The following is an 11,445-nucleotide window of genomic DNA, read 5'->3' as shown; positions in this document are numbered from 1 at the left end:
GAATTGGACCGGTCTCGCCCGGACGAGTCTCTCGCACATGCCACATGCTAAGTGGTGGTCTCATCAGGTCGCCCGCAACAAGCCCAGCCACTGGACCTGTGTCCAAATTCAGAGAATGTACTCTGGTTGTCTCAAGGAGTCGGTCTGTGTGGCACTCGTGTGACTTCATTCTGAGCAAAGGCAGCGGCAGCAAGTGGCTTAGTGCAGTTGCTGCAGACGTTCAATTGGGAGACTGGAGTACTGACTCCACGTGCCTAGTCACACCATGTAACATGAGAGGCCAATATGTTAAACCTGACACGTGTAGACGTGCGAGGTCGTCATGAGTCAGTGGGTTGTCAGGTTCAAACTCCTGTGACACTTGTAAAAAACACTTAAATGCGGAAATACAGAAGCAACAGACAACAATATTCAAAGTTACTCGCAGCGAGGACAGTGAAACCACATACCCAGTGGCATGCCGCTCCACTCTGAATATGCAGTTCACGCCCCTTCCTTTTTATTCTCTTTCAGGGGTCCCCTACTACATGGTCGTGCAACACTGGGGGGAGGCAGTTGTACAAGCTGTGTTTATTTGTCTATGTGTGTGTATGTGAGAGTAATTACTTTAATTGTTTTTCCGAGTTCTTTTCTTGACACATTCTTGCAGGATTAACGTGAACATCTGCAGGGTCGCTTTTGGCGCCTTCAGGCACCTCCAGGACCTGGGGCTCGCTGGGGGTCTCTGATCAGGGTCACGGGAACATTTCTTCTTCAGCACATTCAAACACTTTCTATTGTGTTGGAATTTGACCACCTGTTCTTAGGTCAGTGATTCCTGTGGGTGTCGTGTTGGAGGCAAGAGATGACAACGAACTTGTCAGTTATATGGTTTACTCTCAGACCAGTCAGATTACACGGAGCTCCGGGCCCATAAGTCTTCCCCTAACACCTGCAGAGACGTAGGCTTTACTTACAGGTCAGAACAAATGAGTACAGCTAACTGTCCCTGCCCGGCTTTTATTATGCTAAGAAATGTCGGTAGATCTCTGGCGCATCACTGGTGGCCCCCCTCCATTCCTCGGCCGACGTCTTCTCACCAACGCAGGGCGGGCGGGGTGGAGCGGTGGAGCCAGTTGTTATCGACTGGCCATGGCTGCCGACGTCCTGCTCCTTCGTTATCTGTTGTTAGTCAAAATTGTGGATGTGTCGGAGAGCTCCGGAACTGTATGTGCCTGAGAGCGATTATGTGTCCTGTGATTTGCCCAAGGCTGCTTGGTTGTCCTTGATTAAATGTAGTGCATAGTTATATGAGTGAGACACAAGAAATAGGAGACAAACATATATGAGACACAAAAAATAGGAGACAAACATATATGAAATCCTTCAATCCCCCTCATGGCCTCAACAGAGGCCACAAGGTGAAATACCGGATCAGAGTTAGGGAAGAAGCACCCGGTCACCCTGTGGGGGCGGTGGATGCAGGCGGGCCAACTGATATTGACCTCGCCCATCGGCCGCCATCACCCTGCACAGGATGAGCTGGAAAAGGCACTTGGAACACGGGAGACAACAGCAAACTGACAACGAACAAACGAAAAGAACAGCCAAAACAAGAAACATTAAAACTGTAATAATAATGCCGGAGGCCAACTCTTTCCCCTTACCAAAGTAGCTCATCAACGAGTCCCACGGGCTGGTGTCCACACCGACATGTGTTTTCATGCGTTTATTCAAAGCTGTGAGACCTTCAATTGCACAAGACAAACGACCACCCGGTGCCGTAATGTTTGGGATGAAAGTGGAAAGTACATTCCGTACCAATCATTGCACACACACCATGTGTTTTTCTGCCAATAACATATCGAGAGCGATACGATTTTGAAAGGACATCCAAGACGTGGCCCGCAACTGTTCACTTACCGCTTTGGAGAGGCGCTGTAGATTGTAATGCACATGATTGATGCGATCAACACTTTTTATTAACGGTGATCCAAGGGATAATTGACTCAAAACCTGCCGCAATCTGATTGACTAATTTATATTCGTCTGGAACTCTCTCTTGTAACGTTTAGAAGCACTGGTGGACACCATTCCGTCTGGGACCGCCATGGCAGTTATTGGGCCTCTGACCACACCTACAGACAAAAAAACACAGAGTGAGATAAAGAAGTATAGCTAATGACAAAAATGTCAAAACAAAGCCAGGAAGCTTATCCTAAGTGGCATGTAATATAGTTTGCCGCTTGCATGTATGTTGTGCAATATCAGTGTAATCAGGTGCTGAACTATCAGTGTGTGTGTGTGTGTGTGTGCGTTAGTTAATCCAGAAATCGCCTCAGTTGTTGGTTGGGGAGGAGGAGCCCCCAGGGCTCGGGATATCGCCAAGGGCAGCGACATCTTCACCACCTCCTCCCCTCCTCACGGGCTGCATCCAATGCAGGCCAAGGCGACCTAAGAGATGAGACATCCTCCGGGGCAGGCCGGTCTTTTGGATGAGAGTCGCGACCCCCGCGGTGTAACGAGTACACAACGGTTGTCTGCGCAGCCAAAGCAGAGGCCAGCGACTGAACTAGGGTCACGAAGGCTAGTGAAGTCCCCGAGTCCCAGTCCAGCCTGGCGTTGGCATGCTCACTAACGCGCGCAAGGGTGCAGTGCGTTCCGCGTAGCAGGGGATGTACTGTCGACTGTAACCACACAGTCCCAAAAAGAACAGCATTTCACCCACCGTGGAAGGCTTAGGATGCCTGAGGATGGACGCACGATGGGCGTCCGACATGGCGTAGCCAGCAGCTGAGAGAACACGACCCAGAAAGGTGACAGTTTTCCTCCAGCATTGTAGCTTTTTGCGTGAGACTTTGAAACCCAATTCGTACAGGCACAGCAGCACGGCTTCTGTGGCCTGCAAACAACAATCAGCAGAGTCAGTGGCGAGGAGATCGTCCATCCATCTGGAAGCTGCAAAACTGACAACACCTGGCGCAAATGATGATTGTACAAACCAGGGTTGTTGTTGGAACCGTTGGCCATGATAGGTGAAAGCACAAAAACCTACGTCAAATGGACCGTTGGACCACACCCCCTCCGGGATGGTGTCCAACATGGGTCCGGAGAGTTCGTGATCTGTCAGTGTTTTTAGCTTGTACCTGTCAATCAAACGATGTTGAACAACGGACACGTCTGTGCATTGGCACACCACACGATACGCCGACTCCGAGGGAGAGTGTTGTACCTGCGGTACCTCAGGGAGCGGCGTCCAGTCTTTAGCTGCCAACAACCGTTTCACCATGGGACCCAAGGACCGTTGTTCATGTCCTGGGGCCACAGCCAAAGAGATGTGTGGCGCCGAATCAGGGGTGCCTTTGTACCAGGCCTGTTCCAACTTAACAAAATAGACGCTGGCCGCCACCCCCTCAGGACCTGCGAAAAGACGAGAAGAATTTAACCACTACTCCATACCTTCCTGATATGTCATATCCTGTTGTGTGTCGTAAAACAATGTGCAATGTAACGGGGTGGTGGGAGGCATATACGTGGCCTTGGACAGGATCCATGGTTTCCACGTCTCATAGACTGACACCACACTGCTCGGTGACGAAGTCCGAGTCAGAAGGCACCAATAAATGTCGGCTGTTGTGGTTGCCGGCAGTTCTTTGAGCAGGTATTGTCCTCCTGTACTTTGGTTGTTGCAGTCCACTGTCGTGCCATCTGGCAACGTCAGGGTTAAACCAGAGTCTGTGCACAAAATAGTAGCATTAGAAGCAGTCAATATGTCACGACCAAGCAAGTTCAAACCAGTTGGCACCGCCGTGCTGGTCTTGGTGGTATTGACCAGCAGGGGAGGTTGAGAAGCCGCTTGCTGTTACTGAGGTCGGTGGAATGGGCCGACCCGCCCATGTGAGCCTCCTTGTGACTGCATGCCTTGTGGTTGATGAGCCCATGGTTGCTGCTGCTGTTGTTGTGGGAGCGACTGCGGTGGTCCTGATGGTGGCCACTGTCCAGTGCAGGTGAGGCAATCTCGTGCCCAGTGGTCAAGAGCTCCGCACACGAAACAGCCAGTGTAGCCCTGAGACGGTCCACCCCTTCTCCCACCTCGGTTAGATATGCCACCACACCCCTGCCACATTATGTTTTTCTCTTTTTGTCTGAGGTGAATTCTCGTTCTTTAGCCGATTATAATTTCAATAGTTGTGCTGCTGAATCCTTTTGTGTTTTATCTTTTTCGTCCTCCTCCTCACGGTGCCTGCTCATGTGGTGTAACAAGATCGATTTGTATGATTTTTCTGTTTCGACTGACAGATTGGGAACATCTTTTAATTTATTAGCCACTGACGAGGGCATTCAAGCTAGCACTGCCTGAAACAGTGTGGTCACAGACAGCGGACGTCTCCCCAGGCCAAACCGAGGCCAGCTGTGAGGCGCAATACCTCGTTGATCCATGGGTCTGCTCCACGGACTAGTGGAGGCCACTTACGACACATGCCGTCAATGTCTGTTATGGTAAAAGGTGTGTATTCTGTGTGCTGGCCCGCCACGTCAACTTTTAAAGGCATAACTGTTTTAGATCGAGCCCCTGTGTTGTCCCGTCTCACAGGGGCTGGTGAAGACGGCGTTAGGGATATGTCATCTTCCGATTGGGTATCCCGTTCTGCCGTAGGTGTTGCCTGCTGGCGCCTGCCGTAATCTGTCTCAGCAGTGTATCGGCGCCTGGTACTGCCTTCTGGCAACACATTAGACATGTCAATTTGTTTTAAAATCTTAGATACGTTTTTACTGTGTCTGGCCGTATCTATAAGGGACATGTTTTGCGCCGCACCCGTGCAGGAAGTCGCACCACCAGTCTCCACTGACGGGTCGCCAACCTGTGGCACAGGGTCTGCCTATGTCTGTTGGGGGATGGCGCCTTGCTTGTTGTAGGGTCGGAACGTGTCTATTTAACTCCTCGCCATTAATGTCGACTTCTCCCTGGAATCTTAGAGTAGGATAGACTCCACTGGGAGGGTTTGAATTGGGCGGGGGTGCCGATGGCGTGACCACTAGGGCCCTTCTCGCCTTCGACTGATTTTCCCGCGTCATGTACGGGGCGGCCAAAGCCAAGCTTGCCATCCCCATCGAATGAATCATTCGCCTGGAATCTTCCAATTTTTTCAGCATCTTCTTAAGTTCTGACTTCTGCCAGAATGACGCCTGCTCAATTTTCTCCTCCACCTGTCTTATTTATTTCATAATCTTTTCCTCCTCCTGTCTGAACTTACTCTGAACCTTCACAATATTATCCCAACTCTGTCCATCACACACTTCCCATGTTTTACGTACCATCTGTCTATCTTTATTCTTATCCTGACTTACCAAGCCACTCATAACCTGACCTTCCACAAGACCAAACAACTCACTTTCTGACACCCTCGGGGGACCCCCACACATTTCCCACTCCTCACATTCTCAGTCCAACTCACCTTCCATTCTATTCCCACAACAATTAAAACAAAAACAAATACAAAACTGATAGTTGCAAAGATGTTGAGCAATAAAGAAAGTTATCAAATAGACCCTGTCTATTTAAGCATCCATGTGAAGCGTTCCCCTCACCGCCTGCTGGTGTACTGCCCTTCACAGGACCTGGAATGGAGCGTTACATTTACGGCCCTCCACCCAGTAAAATTAGCGCAATAGACCCTGTCTATTGTTAAGCATCCAAGTGAAGCGTTCCCCTCACCGCGCTTGGTGTTCTGCCCTTCACTGGACCCGAATGGAGCGTTACATTTACGGCCCTCCACCCAGTTGGGTACGCCGACCCTTAGTGGTCCCGGACCACGCAGTATACTGGAACACACACCGGTTTTCTCAAAACTTCACAATAATGTCACAAAGCACACACTATGTCAACACACCTGCTAGCGTAATAATATTCTCAGACACACAGACACAATGCTACCAGGTTTCCACCAAATTTGTTATTGACCAATAGCAGAATTTCTGCAGGTTTCTGCTTACCTTTTTATTTGTAGAGGCGCGCCTGTAGTGGAAGCCCAGAGCATCGAACTGCAGCCTAAAGTAGGACCCAACCACACAACACAACTCCCCCTCCAACCACGTTGGGCGCCATTTGTTGGAATTTGACCACCTGTTCTTAGGTCAGTGATTCCTGTGGGTGTCGTGTTGGAGGCAAGAGATGACAACGAACTTGTCAGTTATATGGTTTACTCTCAGACCAGTCAGATTACACGGAGCTCCGGGCCCATAAGTCTTCCCCTAACACCTGCAGAGACGTAGGCTTTACTTACAGGTCAGAACAAATGAGTACAGCTAACTGTCCCTGCCCGGCTTTTATTATGCTAAGAAATGTCGGTAGATCTCTGGCGCATCACTGGTGGCCCCCCTCCATTCCTCGGCCGACGTCTTCTCACCAACGCAGGGCGGGCGGGGTGGAGCGGTGGAGCCAGTTGTTATCGACTGGCCATGGCTGCCGACGTCCTGCTCCTTCGTTATCTGTTGTTAGTCAAAATTGTGGATGTGTCGGAGAGCTCCGGAACTGTATGTGCCTGAGAGCGATTATGTGTCCTGTGATTTGCCCAAGGCTGCTTGGTTGTCCTTGATTAAATGTAGTGCATAGTTATATGAGTGAGACACAAGAAATAGGAGACAAACATATATGAGACACAAAAAATAGGAGACAAACATATATGAAATCCTTCAATTGTCTAAGCGAATGGATATAAGGGTGATAACTGACGCTATGTTTGTTCCATCTACATTTTATTCGAACATGCGTGCAACCGGTCCTTTAGCTTGTCATGCCAGAAGTGCCCTCCTCCCCTACGAGCACCCTCTGGCATCGCTTCTTGGCCTTTTGGCTAAGACTGCGGTCGCCTCCTTTGGGTGGAAAATTGTATGCTTCAGGTGCATAGAATTCTGCCAACATTTGGGAGGAAATTTGCTACACTTTTCGGTGTGCTTTAACTCCTTTTATTCCCACAGCAGTGCAAGGTAAGTTTTATTTTTATTGTATTTATTGCATTTTAAGTATTTATTTGTTTTAAAACTCTCATTGAGCAGGAAAATTTCAGCTGGTCGTGCCTCCACTATGTCGGCCAGCTATGCCGGTATGCGGAGGCACCACAGTGTGCGTTTCACATATAAGGAAATGGAGGGTGAGTCACTGGGACTGTCCAGATTGGATTTTTCCAGAAAAATCATCCAACAAATTCTTCAATTTAAACCTGATGACCTCAATTGCATTTTGGCACTGCCTTACAACAAAGGCTATGACGTAAGTTTCCAGTCTGCTGCAACTTTGAGAGAGTTTTGGACTCGTTATGAAGATGTGAAATCCCAGCTGTCTGTGTTCAATGTTGAAAAACTGACTGACAATGCGGCTAAAACTGTTATTGTTAGAATGTTTAATGAGACAGTGACCGCAGATGATATTTGCTTTTGGCTGGGAAGATATTGCACGGTTAAAGGCCAGGCTATGAAGGTGAGAGATGAAGATGGCATCTGGAACTGCGCCTGGAGGGTCCCCATCCAGCAATGGCAGGACCCTCAGGGCTTCCAGGGTCTGAAACATCTCCCATCAATGATAGTTCTGGGAGAAAACCGAGGCTACATACATTACCAGGGTCAGCCCAAGCTCTGCCGCAAGTGTGGAGAGCACGGCAACCTGGCAGAGGCATGTCAGCAGACTGTGTGTCGGAAATGTAGAGAAATTGGACATACTTTTGAACAATGTACCAATGGCAGAAAGTGCAACCTCTGTGGAGACTCAAACCATCTCTTCAGAGACTGTCCCAAATCCTTTGCCAACAAGCTAAAGGCTGGAAAAGAAAAGAGAAATGGAGAGGAAAATGCTGGGGCCAATATGTTGTAATAATAGTTGAGACCATAAATTCAAATCTCCCGCCAAAACCTGTGATTGGAGGAGAAACAGGTGAGGCGGGACAGAGGGAGGGGCTCATAAAGGCCCCAGAAACCATGACTCAGAGTGGTCTGCCGGCAAATGAAGGGTGCACTCATCTGGGAGTCATCCTGCCGCCGCCAGAGTCAGAAGAGGAAGCCATCCCACCCAGTGGCCAGCAAGCAAAAAGACTCGCTTCACAGCTGTCTGACTCCTCTCTTTTATCAGAGAAGCGGGGAAGGCCTGAGGCTCTCTCTGACAGTTCTTCACTGGAGGACCCTCGAGTCTTCCCCCCGGATTCCCCAAATGAACTGTCCTTTTTAAATATTGTTTTGCAGTCAACCCCTCGTGAGAAGCGAACTTTTAATGGCAGACTCCAGGAACGACCGACACCCAGACGTCGGCAGGGAAGGGAGGCTCTTCCCCTCCAACCCTCACCCACTGGAGTGAAGGAGGAGCCTCATTCACAAGAAATCTCATAGTCACAGTATAAATTTTATAGCAATTATTTAACTTTTAGGCCCCTTTAAGTTTTTTAATTTATTTTTTTAACTTAAAAATCATACTTATGACTCTCACCTTCTCTACCATCAATGTGAGAAGTGTGAAGTCGAAAGTTAGAGCTCAATGTGTTTTATCCTTCCTTCAAACTTTTAAGTCAGATGTGTTTTTATTACAAGAATGTGGTTTACCCTTTTTAACAAACTACAAGCAGTGGGAAGAAATGTGGCCACAAACATCCTTATGGAGTGGGTCAAATGAAAATAAAAATGATGGCGTGGCCATTTTAATTAAAAACCCACATGTCACGGTAAAGGGGAGCACTGTGGTGAGGGAAGGGCGAGCACTATTAACACATTTGACTTTTATGGGACAGGATTTTAACCTCTTAAATATTTATGGTTCTAACGACAAAAATGAAAGGTATGATTTTTTAGAAAACTTGCAGTCCCACATGCTAGGCCGGGTACCTTTTATAGTGGGAGGGGATTTTAATTGTATTTTAAGTAGGAAAGACAGAAAGGGGGTGGGGGAAGATTTTAAAGTAGACAAAACATCAGTTTTATTACAGGACATGAGTAGGGATTTTAACTTACATGATTGTTATAAAGCCATGCATCCCAGAGAGGAGGGCTTCACCTGGTTCAGTGGTGACAGCACCAGAGCCTCTCGCATAGATTATATATTCACACGGGACTGGGCCCCTACTGATGCTAGATTGACCCCTGTCTTCTTCTCTGACCACCTGGTTCTCACCTGCACTCTTTCACTCCCGTCTGGTGCAGCGGTGGGAAGAGGTCTGTGGAAACTGAACTGCTCCCTGCTGGAAGATCAAGATTTGGTCAACCAGTACAGGGAGCGGTTCAGGGACTGGCAGACCCTTCAAGACTTGCATGAGTCACGAGCACAGTGGTGGGAAATGGTGAAGGCAAGGACCCGGACCTTTTTTAAAAAAGCAGGGCGAAAAAAATGTAATAAAGAAAAGAGATGCATGCTGGGACTGCAAAAACGTTTACAACGTTATTTTAACTTAACACAAAAAGGGCTGAATTTTAATGAAGAAATCAAACAGGTAAAAAATGAAATGGCTGCCTTAGCGGAAATTAAAAGTAAAGGGGTGCTTCTAAGGAGTAAGGAAAAAGAAATTGAAGAAGGAGAAAAATGTACCCGGTACTTCTTTAAAAAGATTATGAACAAAGCAGGAGGTATTTTTAAATTAAAAAAACAAAGACGGGCGCATGGTGGAGACAAAAAATGAGATAAATGAAACGGTAGAATTCTTCTACCAAGAACTCTATGAAATCAAAAATACAAACCCAGAAGTCATCTCAAGAGCACTTGATTTTATGGAAAAAACAATTGATGAAAACATAGTTTTAACACAGGATTTTAGTCACGAAGAGTTAAATAAATGTATCAGGGCTTTTAAGAAAGGGAAGTCCCCCGGGGAGGATGGACTTCCCATGGAATTTTATTTAACTTTTTGGGACATTTTAGCACCAGACTTACTCACTGTTTTTAATGAATTTGACCAAAGTAGCCGACTACCTGACAGTTTTAGAGTAGGGATAGTGACACTCCTTTACAAAACTAAAGACAAGACCGACTTGAAAAACTGGAGACCGATTACCCTTTTAAACTGTGACTGTAAACTTTTTAGCAAACTTTTAGCCACACGTATGACCATGGTTTTAGACGACTTGATCAACCCGGATCAAACCTGTGCCATCCCTGGGAGGAAGATCACAGACAGCCTCATGCTGATCCGTGACACCATCTGTCTTGCGAAAGACAGAAATATTCGGCTAGTAGTACTAAATTTAGACTTTGAGAAAGCCTTTGATCGGGTCTCGCACCAGTACCTTTTTAGGGTACTGCAAAAAGTGGGTTTTCCAGAAAGGTTCGTAGCGTGGGTGGGACTGCTGTACCAGGATATTACCAGCAAATTTGTGGTTAACAGGAATCTGACAAAAGCAGTTAAAATCAACTGTGGCGTCCATCAGGGATGTCCGTTATCTGCCCTCCTGTATATTTTATGTATAGAACCCTTGGCACAGATTTTGAGAAGGGACAAATGGATCAACGGGGTGACTATTCCGGGGGGACTGACGACAAAATGCATTTTATACATGGACGATTTTAACATTTTATGCACAAATATTTTATCAGTTAACAGAACACTGGACCTGACTGACTGGTTTGTGGGTCCAAACTCAATAGGGATAAGACCCAAGCCCAATTTTACGGACCCTGGACGGCAACAGAGGAAATAGGACTTCCCCTGACTGTGACACAGACTGACCAAAGAATACTGGGAATTAAATTTGGCAAAGACGGGGGAGGGGAAACCAACTGGGGAGACGTGGTAGGGAAAGTGAGACAAAGACTGGGCTTTTGGGGACTAAGACAACTGACTTTAGAGGGAAAGGTTTTAATCATAAAAGCTGTGATTTTACCTTTGCTTTTACTGATCAGCTCTGTTTTTATCCCCAAAAGACATGTGCTTTTAGAACTAGATCGAGCCATTTTTTATTTCCTTTGGGGCTCCAAGTGGGAGAGAGTGAGAAGAGATACTCTCAAAAAGGCAAAAGAAAAAGGTGGAAAAGCAATACCAGATCTGAAACTGTTTTTAGGCGCAAGATATACAGCATTGCACCTGGAAAATGCAGTGGGCTCATCCAGTACTCCCAAGACCAAAGCCTTGGTACGATACTGGATGGGCTTCTACTTAAGAAAGCTCAAACTGATTCCAACAGATCTAACGATACCTGTGGCTTTTAACTTACCACCAGCATATATATTTATAAGGACTTTTTTAAAACATTTTAATTTGGAAAGACAAACATTAGACATTTTAAAAAATCATCGCTCTGTTATTTCTGTCGTGCAGGAGCGGGACCCAGTGAGTCCAGTGTGCGGGCTTGCATTCGGCGAGCCCACATCGGTTTGGCGCAATGTGAACCATCCTGCTCTCCCAAACAGACTTCGGGACCTGTCATGGATGGTGGCCCACGAGATCCTCCCAGTCAGGGCTGTTATGCACTCCCGAGGAATGTCAGCGAACCCAACTT

Source organism: Doryrhamphus excisus, unplaced genomic scaffold (genome assembly GCF_037039965.1).
Source record: "Doryrhamphus excisus strain RoL-2023G ecotype Guam unplaced genomic scaffold, RoL_Dexc_Guam_v1.1 HiC_scaffold_24, whole genome shotgun sequence".
NCBI classification, from domain to species: Eukaryota; Metazoa; Chordata; class Actinopteri; order Syngnathiformes; family Syngnathidae; genus Doryrhamphus; species Doryrhamphus excisus.
The sequence above is the reverse complement of the archived record's forward strand: the minus strand, read 5'-3'. Positions refer to the sequence as shown.